A 14,052-nucleotide genomic window follows, 5' to 3' on the forward strand; every position below is an offset into this window, starting at 1 on the left:
AATGTGGCTGAGTGAAGGGCAGGACTGGCACCTCAATGTTCTGGGATACCGATGCTTTAGGCATGACAGAAGAACAGGTAAGAGTGGAGGGGGTGTTGCCTTTTTGATAGGGGAGGACAAAACAGCAGTGTCTAGAGTGGATATTCTTGAGGGATCATCTGATGAGGCCATTTGGGTAGAACTTAGAAATAAGAAGGGGATGGTCACCTTGGTAGAGCTATATTATAGACCCCTGATAGACAGCGGGAACTTGTGGAGCAAATGTGTTGAGAAATTGCACGTAGTTATGAGAATAGTAGGGTAGTGCTAGTGGGAGATTTCAATTTTCCTGGTATTGACTGGGCCACCCAGAGTGCAAAGGGCCTGGATGGGGCAGAATTTGTGCGGTGCGTCCAAGATGGTTTCCTCACGCAATGTTTAGAAGAACTTGCTCGGGAAGGAGCAATACTGGACTTCCTCTTAGGGAATGAGGTGGGCCAAGTAACTGAAGTGGCAGAGAAACAAAGGACTGCAGATGCTGGAATCTAGATGAAAAACACTATGATGCTGGAGGAACTCAGCAGGCCAGGCAACATCCGTGGAGAAAAGTAGGCGGTCAACGTTTTGGGTCAGGATCCTTCTTCAGGACTGAAGATAGGTTAAGGGGAAGCCCAATATATAGGGGAAAAGCAGAGCAGTGATATGTGGATGGAAGTGGGGAGGTGGGGTGGGCACAAGGTGGTGATAGGTAAATGCAGGTAAGAGATGGTGATAAGCAGGTGTGGGGGAGGAGAGGAGAGCAGATCCACCAGAGGGATGGGTCAAAGGAAAGGAAAAGAAAGGGGTAGAAAAAAAAGGGATAGGCTAGGAAAGGGAAGAAGAGAAGAAACATGGTGGGGGCTGGGGTTGTGGGGAAGGGGTGTGGGGATTACTTAAAGTTCATGCTGTTAGGCTGTAAGGTTCCCCAAGATGGAAAATGAAGTTCTTTTCTTCTAGTTTGCACTTGGAATTCTCCTGGCAGTGAAGGAAGCCAAGGACTGACATATCAGTGATAGTGCGGGAGGGAGAGTTGTAGTGGCTGGCAACAGGGAGAAGCAGATCACGGTTATGGACAGAGCACAGGTGTTCCACGAAACGGTCACCTGTCTGCGTTTGGTCTCACTAATGTAGAGGAGGCCACACTTGGAGCACTGAATGCAGTAGATGATATTAAGGGAGGTGCAGGTGAATCTCTGCTTCACCTGAAAGGACTGTTTGGGTCCCTGGATGGAGGTGGTGTAGGGGCAGGTGTTGCACCTATGGCAAGGGCAGTGGAAAGTTCCCGGGGTGGAAGCGACATGGGGGGGGGAGGCTGGGGGAGTGAACTCGGGAGTCACGGAGAGAGCGGTCCTTGTGAAAGGCGGAAAGGGATGGGGAGGGGAAGATATGCTTGGTAGTGGGGTCCCGTTGGGGATGTTGGAGGTGGCAGAGAATGATGTGTTGGATACGTAGGCTGATAGGATGAAATGTGAGGACAACGGGGACCACATCCCTGCTGGGTCTGGGAGGGGTGGAGGTGAGAGTGGAGGTGCGGGAAATGGCAGAGATGTGGGTGCGATCTCTCTCGACCACAGTTGGGAGGAAGCCCTGGTTAGAAAAGAAGTTGGACATCTCGGATGTCCTGGAGTGGAAAGTCTCATCGTGGGAGCAGGAGCGGCGGAGGTGGAGAAATTGGGAGAAAGGGATAGCATCCTTGCAAGAGACAGGGTGGGAGGAGCTATAATCGAGGTAGCTGTGGGCGTCAGTGGGTTTGTAGATAAGGAATCTCCTGAGATAGAGATGGAAAAATCAAGGAAGGAGAGAGAGGTGTCGGAGATTGTCCAAGTGAATTGGAAAGCAGGGTGAAAATTAGTGGTGCGGGAAAAGGCAGAGATACTGAATTGGCAGTTGGGGCGCACTTTGGGTCCAGTGACCACAATTCTATTAGTTTTAAAATAGTTATAGAAAAAGATAGAACAGGTCCACAGATTAAAGTCCTGAATTGAAGCAGGGCCAACTTTGAGAGCATTAGGCAGGATCTAGCTGGGTCAACTGGGTGACTCTATTTAAAGACAAAGAAACAGTTGGCAAGTGGAAGGCTTTTAAAAGGGTATTATCAAGAGTCCAGGGGCAGCATGTTCCTGATAGGGTGAAGGGTAGACATACCAAGTTCAGGTCTGGATGACAAGAGATATTGAGTCTCTGGTCAGGAAAAAAGAAGGAAGTGTACATCATGTTTAGGCAGCTGGTTACAAATGAATCCCTCGAAGAACAGAAAAAGTTTAAGATCAGGCTTAAGAGGGAAATCAGGAGGACAAAAAGAGGTTATGAGATGGATTTGGCAGGTAGGGTTAAAGATAATCCCAAGATGTTCTTCAGTTATATTAACAGTAGAAGGGTGACTAGAGAGAGACCAGCTCCTCTTAAAGACCATCAGGGCTGCCTATGTGTGAAGCCGTAGGAGATGGCTGAGATTCTTAATGTCTATTTCTCCTTGGTGTTTTCTGAGTATATCATGGATGCCAGAGAAATGAGGGTAAAAAGTAGTGAGGTCTTGGATCATGTGCATATTACGAGGAAGGAGGTATTTGCAACCTTGAAGCGCATTAACGTGCACAAATCCCCAGGGCCTGACCAAGTAACCCCTGGGCTTTATGGGAGGCCAGGGAAGAAATCGCTGAGGCCCTTGTAGAGATATTTGCTTCGTCATTAGCCACTAGCAAAGTTCCAGAAGACTGGAGGGTGGCTAATGTTGCTCCATTGTTCAAGAAGGGTAGCAAGGACAGGCCAGGGAACTACAGGCCAGTGAGCCTGACTTCAGTTGTAGGGAAGTTACTGGAGGGATTTCTGAGGGACAAGATCTATCATCACTCGAATAGTCAAGACCTGATCAGGAATAGTCAGCATTGGTTTTGTGTGTGGGAGGTCATGTCTGACGAATCTTCCGGAGTTTTTTGATGAGGTAACTAAGGGGATAGATGAAGGTAGGGCAGTGGATGCTGTTTATATGGACTTTAGTAAGGTCTTTGACAATGTCCTGCGTGGCAGGGTGATCTGGAAGGTTAGGTCACGTGGAACTCGGAGAGCTAGCGAGATGGATTCAGAATTGGCTCGATGATGGGTAGCAGAGGGTGATGTTGAAGGTCGATTCACCGACTGGAGGCCTGTGACTAGTGGGGAGCCCTGGGGGTCAGTGTTGGGACCTCTGTAATTCATTATTTATGTAAATGATTTGGATATGAATGCACATGGCACTATTAGCAAGTTTGCTGATGATACTAAACTAGGGTGTCTTGTTGATAGTGAAGCAGGTTACAATGAATTACAAAGAGATCTTGATCAATTAGGGAGATGGGCTGAGGAATGGCAAATGAATTTTAACTTGGATAAGTGTGAGGTGATACATTTTGGACAGTCAAACCAGGGTACGACTTATACAGTGAAAGGCAGGGCACTGACAAGTGTTGTGGAACAGAGGGACCTGGGAGTACAAGTGCACAGTTTGCAGAAAGTCGCCGCGCAAGTACACAGGGTGGTGAAGAAGGCATTTAGCATGCTGGCCTTCATCAGTCAGGGCATCGAGTTTAGGAGTAGGGATGTTATGTTGCAGTTATTTAAGTTGTTGGTGAGGATGAAATTGGAGTATAATGTACAGTTTTGGTCACCCTGTTATAGGAAAGACTTTGTCAAGCTGGAGAGGGTGCAGAAGAGATTTACAAGGATGCTGCCTGGACTAGAGGGCCTGAGTTATAGGGAGAGGTTGGCCACGCTGGATCTTTATTCCTTGGACTGTAGGAGAATAAGGGGTGGCCTCATAGAAGTTTATAAAATCGTGAGGGGTATGGATAAGGTGGACGGTCACAGTCTTTTCCCCAGAGCTGGGGAGTCCATAACTAGAGGGCACAGATACAAGATAAGAGGGGAGAGATTTAAAAGACCTGAGAGGTAACTTCTTTACACAGAGGGTAGTGAATACATGGAATGAGCTGCCAGAGGAAGTGGTCGAGGTGGGTACAGTTGCAACATTTAAGAGGCATTTGGATAGCTACATGGAGGGGAGGGGCTTAGAGGGTTATGGGCCGAACGTGGGCAACTGGGACTAGCAGGGAGGATGCTGTGGTCGGCATGGACAGTTGGGCTGAATGGCCTGTTTCTGTGCTTTATTACTCTATGACTCTACATTTTGCAAACAGACCTTGTTGGATATAAGACTCCACAGAGAGGATATATGGTGCACCAACATAAATCAGTGCTGGCCTCCCCAACAGCAGCCCCGTTAGATGGATCTTTTAAGTAATGCAGGAGAAAACCTTCACCCCTCTGGTTAGGTAGATATTTGCAGTGTTGCAACACTGATGTTCCATTGCACACATTGCCATCACTGCTGGACCATGCAGAACTGGGATGTGATTTTGTGAAATGTGCTAAAGGGTGTATGGAGTTGCCAAATGCAGTTGGTAATCAGATTTCAGTAAAATTCCATAGTACCACCCATAAGTCACTGTGTTAAGCACTAGAATTTGCAGCATACCTAGCTTTGAGGGACTACTTTTCTTTGCTGGTGTTTAGGCTGAGTGCTGCAGATGAAATGTGATGTCACTTGGGTCAGGAACCAGAATTGCACTCTTCATTGATGAACCACGAGTTACATTAATCATGGAAGAATTCTCCTGGCAGAACCAACATGTAGCTACCACGACAAGATGAATACAGTGCCCCACAGCCATTGATCATGGAAGCAGATATGAAAGACACACTTTGAAATGGAGAAGTATTCCAATGTACACTCACCTCGAATTTGCCAACTCAAATGAAAAGAATGTCTGTGGTGTTAGTGACAAAATTTAACGAATGTTATTTTAGCAATGTGGAGGTTCCTTTAGTCATTAATCATAAGCAGCCTCAAATTCTTAGACATTTAATCCACTGCTGCTGTTGTTCTGCAGGGGAAATCCCATCTCTTATGGAACCAAATGGGACACCCTGCCCCAACTCCTGGAGATGGGATTGTCTGCAAGACCACAGTTTCTATTCACATCTGCAGAACAGCACCTCTGTGGTGCTTCTCTTGAAGCCTCTGCAGAATGTTGGAATGGCACCATGGCATTCTGGTATCAGTGGCAATGAAATGAAGTGACTTCTTCTAATCTTCTCAAAATGGAATAAGTGGACCTCTCAGCAAAAATGATCGGCCCCTCTTCAGATGAATTAAAATTAACCAAAAGAAAACTTTCTCCCAAGTATTTGTGGTTGCATTTCCTTAGGCAGAATTTTAGTGAATTTGTGTTATACCCTCTCTAAATCCTTAACGCGCTTCTATAGTGCAAAACCTTATACCACACAGGCACTTTAATGGAGGTCTTTATAAAATTAAATAGGATCATTATTACTATTTGTTTTTGTTGTATCTGCGATAAAACCCACAATTCTAAAAGTGTTTTTTTTAACCACCCTAAGAAACTGGCTTTAATGTTCTATGAAGCCACATCCTCTGATCCCTCTGCTTTTTCACAGCACAGAGCCTATTTCTATTCATATCAAATGAAAGTAAAATAAAACTGCAGATGCTGCCTGACCTGCAGATTGTTTCCAGCATTTTCTGTTCATATCCCTATTCACTTCAAATGGTTAACCTTCAATTCCATGACCCACTTACAACATTTATTGTATAATTTTACAAGAGTGAATTCAGGAGCCCGATGGATTCGACTTTCCCAGGCCACAGGCTGACATTGTCTCTCTTTTTCGTTGGCCTCAAAAGGTAAGTGAAACACTCACTTGTAAAGCCTATCTTTTTTTCCCAACCACTTCCACTTTTTGTGTATATGGTGGGAAGTTACAATAACTTCCAGAATCGTGTCATGCTAAAAATAGTGAACAGAGCATTTCTCATCCACGCATTTTAAAAATGACCTGCCAGCTTCAGGTGGCTGCCTTTGCTGCTTGCATACAAGATAAAATGAAAGAAGGTTCAGTTACTTTGGACCAGTGACATTGTTGCTCTCAATTGACTAATTGCCTAATTTCCACCAGCAGTAGGCAATTAATTCCTAAGCATTACTGCATTACTATATTTATGGTATTATGAATACACAGTTTGGATGTATTCTGACCTATGTTTTATTCCTGATGTGGGGATTACAGGCTACATTTGCCAACTAATGAGCAAAAAAATCAAGTTTAATATTTAAAAGTTGGCATTTACTGTAGGAAAGATAATAATACAAGAATCACCCACTTTTGTTCATTTTATTTATTTCTATGTGTATCCTCCTTATGTTGAATTTACCAGATTTCTCATTTTTTTAGTGTTATGTATTTGTTCATGGAATGTGTCCATTGCTGGTAATGTTGGAACTTATTGTCCACCTTTAAATGTCCTGAACTGAGGCAGTTTAGAAACAAGCACATTGATGGAACCCAAGTCACATATAGGCCAGACCAGATAGAGATTAAGTTGTTACATTTACTGAGAATGACTTTCCTTTTATTGAGTTACAGCAATTTAATTCCCCAACTGCTTTGGTGAGATTCAAACTCGTGTTTCCAGAACAATGGTCCAAAACTAAAATATCACACTTGCCAGTTTTCTAATCCACATTTACTAACTTCAAAACAGTTTATGTTGCTTGCAATTTTCACTACTCTCATAATCTAATCTGAAGGGTTTACATTTAAGCAGGTAATTTATGAAAATATGTCACATTTAATGCTTGGTTAGTTTTAAATAGATATTTTTTCTTCTGTGCAATTTCAGGATGATGCCAAGCATGTAACATTGGTTTCTTCATGGATCAACCTCCTATTGCTGTACTTAACAGGCAAACTTTCAAATGTTCTCCCTTGTTTGAATAAATAAGCAGTTTATGTCACATTTGCACCTGATTTCATATTCGCAAAGTTGCAGCTATTCAGGAATAAACAGGCACCAATCAATACAAGGCAAATGAATGTGAAAATTACCATTCAAAAATCAGCAATGCATAGCTTGATAAACGGCAGACAAAGAAATTGCTCCTAACAAATTTTCAAGTATTTTTTTAATTACCACTTGTTTTTTCCGACTACCACTAGTTTTTTCCATTGAGCTGAAAATAAGTGTTGTAACATAATAAAGACATAAAAAGGGAACTTTTAAAAGAAATATTTGCACCTGTTTAGGATGCTTATCCTAAACCAACAAAGTTACAGGCTATAAAAGTGGCATGCACATATGCCTAGAAATTTCTGATTTTGGTCTATGACTGGCTTCAAAACTTCCAGCTTATAGCAAGAGGAGGTTAATTTTGAAGTTATTGGAAGTCATGCTGGAAATCCATGGATTAATCACTCGGTTGATTTTAACTGCCTGGTTTTTACTGGCCACATAATGTGAAATCTGCTTCTTATTTCTGTACAAGGAGATATAAATAAGCATCATGTATTACATGTTCATTTTATGTCAGTTAAATTTCTAATACTGTTTCAAACCAAATGCCTCCAACTCACTCATTTACTCTCCTTGCTTTATTAGAACATAGAACACAGAACATAGAACACAGAACATAGAACAATACAGCACAGGAACAGGCCCTTCAGCCCACGATGTCAGTGCTGAACATGATGCCAAATTAAACCAAATTTCTTCTGCCTGCACGTGATCCCTATCCCTCCATTCCCAGCAAATTAATGTACCTATCTAAGAGCTCTTAAATGTCACTATTATATCTGCTTCCACCACTACCTATGGCAGCACGTTCCAAGCACCTACCACTCTCAGAGTAAAAAAAAAAGCTTGCCCCGCACATCTCCTTTAAACTTTCCCCCTTTCACCTTATGTACATATCCTCTAGTATTTGACATTTCTACCCTGGGACAGAGTTTCTGACTGTCTATCCTATCAATGCCTCTCATAATTTTATAAACTTCTATCGGGTCTCCCTTCAGCCAGAGAAAACAACCTAAGTTTGCCCAAACGCTCCTTCTAGCCCATACCTTCTAATCCAGGCAGCATCCTGGTAAACCTCTTCTGTACCCTTTCCAAAGCCTCTACATCCTTCCTATCATGGGGCAACTAGAACTGCACACAATACTCAAGTGTGGCATAACCAAAGTTTTATATAGCTACAACATGACTTCCTTACTCTTATACTCAATGCCCTGACCAATGAAGGCAAGCATGCCATATGCCTTCTTTACCACCCTATCTACCAATGTGGCCGCTTTCAGGGAGCTATGGACTTGGAATATAAAAAAACTTGTGCTACTACTCTGGTGATGTTATTTAACTTTGATATTTTAATAAATTCCGAATGGTTAAATGGATTGTATTTTTTTTAATTGGAAAAAAAATACCAAAAATGATTATGGAAGTTCTGGAGACAGTTCCTGCTGCAAATATTTTTGATAATAAAGAAATAAGGAAATTAGATTAATCCTTTCCCAAGCCTTACATTTCTTGGCTTTCATGGTTTTGATTCCTTTGGAAGATGCCAGAGGTACATTCTGATTGTGCTAGAAGAAGTTAACAAATTGACCCATTCTTTTTTGCGTAGAACCAGTCAACAGTCACTTCACTATTTCTGAACTGTTTTACAAACTTTTCCAAAACCTTTCAATAAATTGTATGAACATTTTGCATTCTGAAGTATTGTATCTTCTGAGAAACACCATAGAAAAATTGTAAAGTCAAACCTGATAACCTAAACTGAACAAAATACATCAGCAAAGTTCAGATATTCTTTAATAAAAGGCAAAGAAATTTTTAAGACACTTTTGAATAATTAAAGGCTAATATTCCAGCCAATGTGCCAACATAACATTGTTTCCATGTCATTAATGACATAGAAACAAAGTTATGTTGGCACATTGACTGGAATATTAGCCTTTAATTTTTCAAAAGAGTCTGAAAATTTTCTTCACCTTTCTGTGTCCTTAACTCTAATATGGAATAAATTTAGGGATTATTAATCCTGGTCAGTTCTTACAATTCACAGTCTGTGTAAGAACATATCTTGTTAAATAAACTATATTTATAAAAAACTTGTGCTATGAGCTGCAAGTCATTAGTTCAGTTTTGGGAAATTGATTTAGATTAGATAAAAATTAGGTTCTTGGAGACTCATGGCAGCACAAAACATTCCAAAATATAATCTGTCACACAAAATTACACCATTTTAGAGAGGAACAATATGCAATGGGATAGAATTTCTTGTTCAGACATAAACCAGAATTGGGCAGCATTGTATTGCACTTAGCTATGGGTGGGCTAATTCCACCAGAATTTATGAAGTCAGTTATAATACCCTCTGTGAGTTCTAGACCTGAATAACATCTGTTATTGAGAGTTCATTGTTGTGTCGGTTAGAAATCCTGTGCCACCGCACAAGTTAAAGACCTACATCAATTTAAAGAGTATATGTTCTGCTAGTGAAATGTCATTTTGAAGGGTTTTGTGCAAGTAAAGGATGACTGGAAGAAACTTTATAAGTCCCATAATTTTTGCAGATGAAACTGCAGATACTTAATGGTTCAAGTGAGTCCAAGTTGGGGCCCTTTGTGGGAAAAAGATGAATTGCATTTAGTGGATGAGAGGAGGTGGCAGTGAGTATGAATGTGCCATGCAGTATTTAATGGACCCAAGAACTAACAGTGCAGTTTTTTTTACCTTATCTGATTTAACTATCATTACTTCATACAAAGCCAATGTATCATGTCGCAAAGAATTTTCTCCCTTTTACACTTTCTTAACGTTAATAGGATACTAACCATCATTATGGAACAGGGTGAGCTTTAAACTAACAATTTATGTCTGTAAATGTTAATTCAGTGAGATGTTTAAGTATGTTATCCCAATACAAATGCTTCCATCTAATGTTATCACAGAATGCATATAAATGCACTCGTAAACACACAGATGGTTATCAATGCATGTATCCCTAAAAATGTGAACATTTCACTTCTATTTGCATGAACAGACTGAACACAACTAAAGGTAGAAAACTTTACAAAGTCTTACAAGCAGGTGACAATTAAGCTAATAGACCAACTGACTAATGTCAGCTCAAGATTCAGGAACATTACACTTTAGCTCAGGATTATGTTCTCTCTTCATGATCCTCTTTCTCATCCTGTTCACTCACCTATTGACTGACTCCAAAGCATACTATGAAATACAATACCATGTGCTTCATGTAGCTGTAGGGTTTGCATTGTCACCATTCTAATTTGTGTCCCTTTTTACTTTAAGTCAGAGTCCTGCAGCAATCAAACAAGCATCTCATACTAAACACCAGGTTTTACCAACATATCACAGTTACAAAATATCTGATTGTGTAGAAATTCTGCAGGTTCTTGACCCGAAATGTTGACAATTCCTTTCCCCCCACAGGTGCTGCTCGACATGCTGAATTCCTCCAGCAGTTTGAGTTTTCCTCCAGATTCCAGCATCTGAAGTCTCTTGTGTCACCACTCTGCATCAATGGCTTAAGGGGGACCAGTGGATGTACAATACCTACATTTACAGAAGGCATTTGATAAATTGTAGCATCAAAGATTATTACAGAATATACAAGGTATGCAAGGTAACATATTGGTGTCGATAGAAAGCTGGCTGACTATCAGGAAAGAGCAAGCAGATCTTTTTCTTGTTAGAAAGATATAATGTGCCACAAGTATCAGTGTTGGAGCCTCAATTTTTTACAGTTTATCTCAATGATATTGTATAAAGGAACTGAAGGTATGGTTGCTAAATTTGCAGATGACACAAAAATAGATAGGAAAATAAATTATGAAGAGGACAAAATGAGGGTACAAAGGGGTATAGATAGGTTAAGTAATTGAGCAAAGTCTTGACAAACAGGATATGATGTGGGAAAATGTGAACTTGTCCATTTTGGCATGAAAAATTATAAAAGATTGCAGAACTCCGAGATGCAAAGTGATCTAGTGCATGACTCACAAAAGACTAGTATGCAGATACAGCAAATAATCTTCAATGATGACAGGGCCCAGCATGTGAGTGTTAAAGAAAAGGCTGAAGAATTCTCAACCATCTTTATCTAGAAGTGCCAATTACATAATAGTTCTTGGCTTCCTGCTGAGATACCCACCTTCACAGGAGCCAGTTTCCAGCTAACTTAATTTACATGATATCAAGGAACAGCTGAGAGTGCCAGATACAGTAAAATTATAAGGCCAGACAACATCCCAGTTGTAGTATTGAAGACCTAAGTTTCAGAAGTACCTATGCCTCTAGCCCAGCTGTTCCAGTGCAGTTATAATACAGTAATCTACCCAACAACATGGAAAATTGCCCAGATATGTATTGTTCATAAAAAGCTGCACAAATCTAAGCTGGCTAAGTATCACCTAAATGGTCTGCTCTCAATTATCAGCAAAATAGTGGAAGCTGTTGTCGACAGTGCTGTCAAGCTGCATCTACTCACCAATAATGTACTCATTGATGCCCAATTTGGGTTTTACCAGGACCAGTCAGTTTCAGACCTCATCAGAGCCTTGGTCCAAACATGCACCAAAGAGCTGAATTCTTGAGATGAGGTGAGAGGAATTACCCTTTGCATCAGGGCAGCATTTGACTGAGTTTGGCATCAAGATGCTCTGGTAAAGTCGAAGTCCATGGGCAACAAGAGGGAGACTAAGCCTGTGGTTGGAATCATGTTGCCACAAAGGAAGATGGTTATGGTTTTTGAGGTCAATTATCTTAGCACTAAGAGATCATTATAAGAGTTCCTCAGGAGAGTATCCTAGGCCCAGCCATCTTCAGTTGCATCATCAGTGACATTCCTTCCATGTTAAGGTAGAAGTGGGGATGCTTGCTGACAATATTCAATTCCATTTGTAGCTCCACAGCAAATGAAGCAGTCTTTGACTGCATGCATCAAGACGTAGATAACATTCAGGCATGGACTGGTAAGCAACAAGTATCATTCACACCAAAAAAATGCCATACAATGGCCCTCTCCAACAAGAGGGTCTAACTACCTACACTTGTTACTCAAAGGCATTATTATTACTGAGTTGCTCATCAGCAGCATTGTGGGGGCCATCATTAACAAGAGGTTCAACTGGACCAGGCACATAAATACCATAGCTAAGAAGCAGGTCAGAGGTTAGATATCTAGCAGTGAGTGACTCACTTCCTGACCTTCCAAAAACTTCCCACCATCTGCATGTACAAATCAGGAGTTGAAATATTCTCCACTTGCCTGGATGAGTGCAATGTCAACAACTCTCAAGAATCTCAACACCCGGAAGCTGTAAAGACGGGTACAATTACAATGTTTAAAAGACATTTAGACAGGTATAAAGATAGGAAAGATTTAGAGGGATATGGGCCAAACACAGGCAACTGGGACTAGCTCAGGTAAACAACTTGGTCAGCATGGATGAGTTGGGCCAAAGGGCCTATTTCTATGCTGTGTAACTCCATGACTTATGACTAGCCAAGACATAGCAGCCTGCTTGATTGGCGCCCCTCTGGCACCCATCAACCATTCCAAACATTCATTCCCTCTACTACTAATGTATTATGTCTGCAATATGTACCATCTACAAATTTCACAGCAATTATTTGCCCAGGCTAGTCTGACAGCACCTACCAAACCTGCAACCTCTACTCCCAAGAAGGTCAAGGGCAGCAGGTGCATGGAGTCACCACCATCTGCAGGTTCCCCTCCAAGTTGCACATCAAGCTGGTTCTTCTTTATCACTGGGTCTAAGCCTTGGAACTCCCTTCCCAAGAGCACTGTGGGAGTACCTTCACCAGAAGGATAGCAGAGGTTATGACTAAAGAATAGGAAAACCTCCACTGATCTCAATGATTAATTTGCATCAATGACAGATATTCAACAAAGAGAACAAGATAAAATCTATATATATTTATATCTACATTTTTCTGAAGCAATCTTATCACAATGTTGGGTAACTTTGAATAGATTAATTATGGAACCAGATAAACAAAGGAAACGAAATGAAATTAGTTTTTCTGGTATTTAAGTCCTGTTTTCAATTTAATTATTTATAATTCAGAATAGGCAAATCCAAACAGCTTACCTTTGTAACATCAAATAAAGCTACTTCTGACTAAATCTAGTGCTAGACAAGATTAGGGTGTACACATGCAATTTTCTTCTTTCATGTCCCTTTCATTCATCGCAAAAAACACTTTCAGTAATGTATTTTCCTTCAATTTGCAGGCCAAGGCAAGATAGTCTCGACCACTGACTCATCCCCAACCACTGTTACTGAACATTTGCGTTAACAACCACTGTGAGCTGCAGGTGATTACTTGATAAGTGGGATAATTTGAGCAAATGAGCATGAGCAATATTAGTTATTCCACTTAACAAATTTCCATATGGTGTTCCGTTCAGCAAACCTGACCAACGACTGGTGAAAATGCTTACCTGATCCATTGAATTTGACTGCCAAACCTCAGAGTTTATCCTTCAATGTCTCTGCTTGGATTTAAAATGTTGATGTGTGAATTACCTGAGTAACTGCTAACATTATTATTTGAAAGATAATGAATTTTGATTACTTTAACCTAATAAAACAACTTTTAAATAAAACAATTGTTGGCTGTAACTCTGAAAACATTGGTGTCCTGCAGAGGGCTCCCTCACACCAGAAGCATATTCACATTGTATCACTGCTCCCTATCAATGGGATTCCAAGGCTATTTTTATTTTCACTTTAATCTATGCATTTAAAATTTAATATTATTCAAGACAATTAATTCTTTTGGTAACATCTCAATTGATTTTATTATAAATGTAAAGATTTTGATGTGTTTAAGTAATTTTTCAGAAATATCATAAATATTAAACTGAAAGTTATGTGGTAAGCTGAATACACCCATTGTGGTTTGAATAAAGTCCACATAAAACATTTAGTTATTGGATGCTGACAAATGCAGTAGTCTGTCTTACATTGAATTATTTGAGGTAATTTAATCTTTTCGCATTGGTCTTGTGCAGAAATAATTGTTTCAAACGTTCTTTAAACAGAGACTCTAGTGACAACACTGTTAGCTAATCAGGGCTGAGGCTTGCA

The 14,052-nt window shown here is 40.6% G+C and overlaps 1 long non-coding RNA gene across 1 annotated transcript in view; it reads left to right on the plus strand.

The window, feature by feature from the left end:
* LOC127578511 (uncharacterized) overlaps nt 1-13,641 on the plus strand; it is a 35,526-nt gene extending 21,885 nt beyond the window's left edge. Inside the window, exons 2-3 of the long non-coding RNA XR_007957531.1 lie at nt 10,367-10,550; nt 13,194-13,641. This is a non-coding gene — a long non-coding RNA (uncharacterized LOC127578511). The remainder of the gene's footprint in view (nt 1-10,366; nt 10,551-13,193) is intronic.
* The last annotated feature ends 411 nt before the right edge of the window (nt 13,642-14,052 follow it).

The sequence above is a fragment of the Pristis pectinata genome, chromosome 15 (genome assembly GCF_009764475.1).
Source record: "Pristis pectinata isolate sPriPec2 chromosome 15, sPriPec2.1.pri, whole genome shotgun sequence".
Lineage (NCBI taxonomy): Eukaryota > Metazoa > Chordata > Chondrichthyes > Rhinopristiformes > Pristidae > Pristis > Pristis pectinata.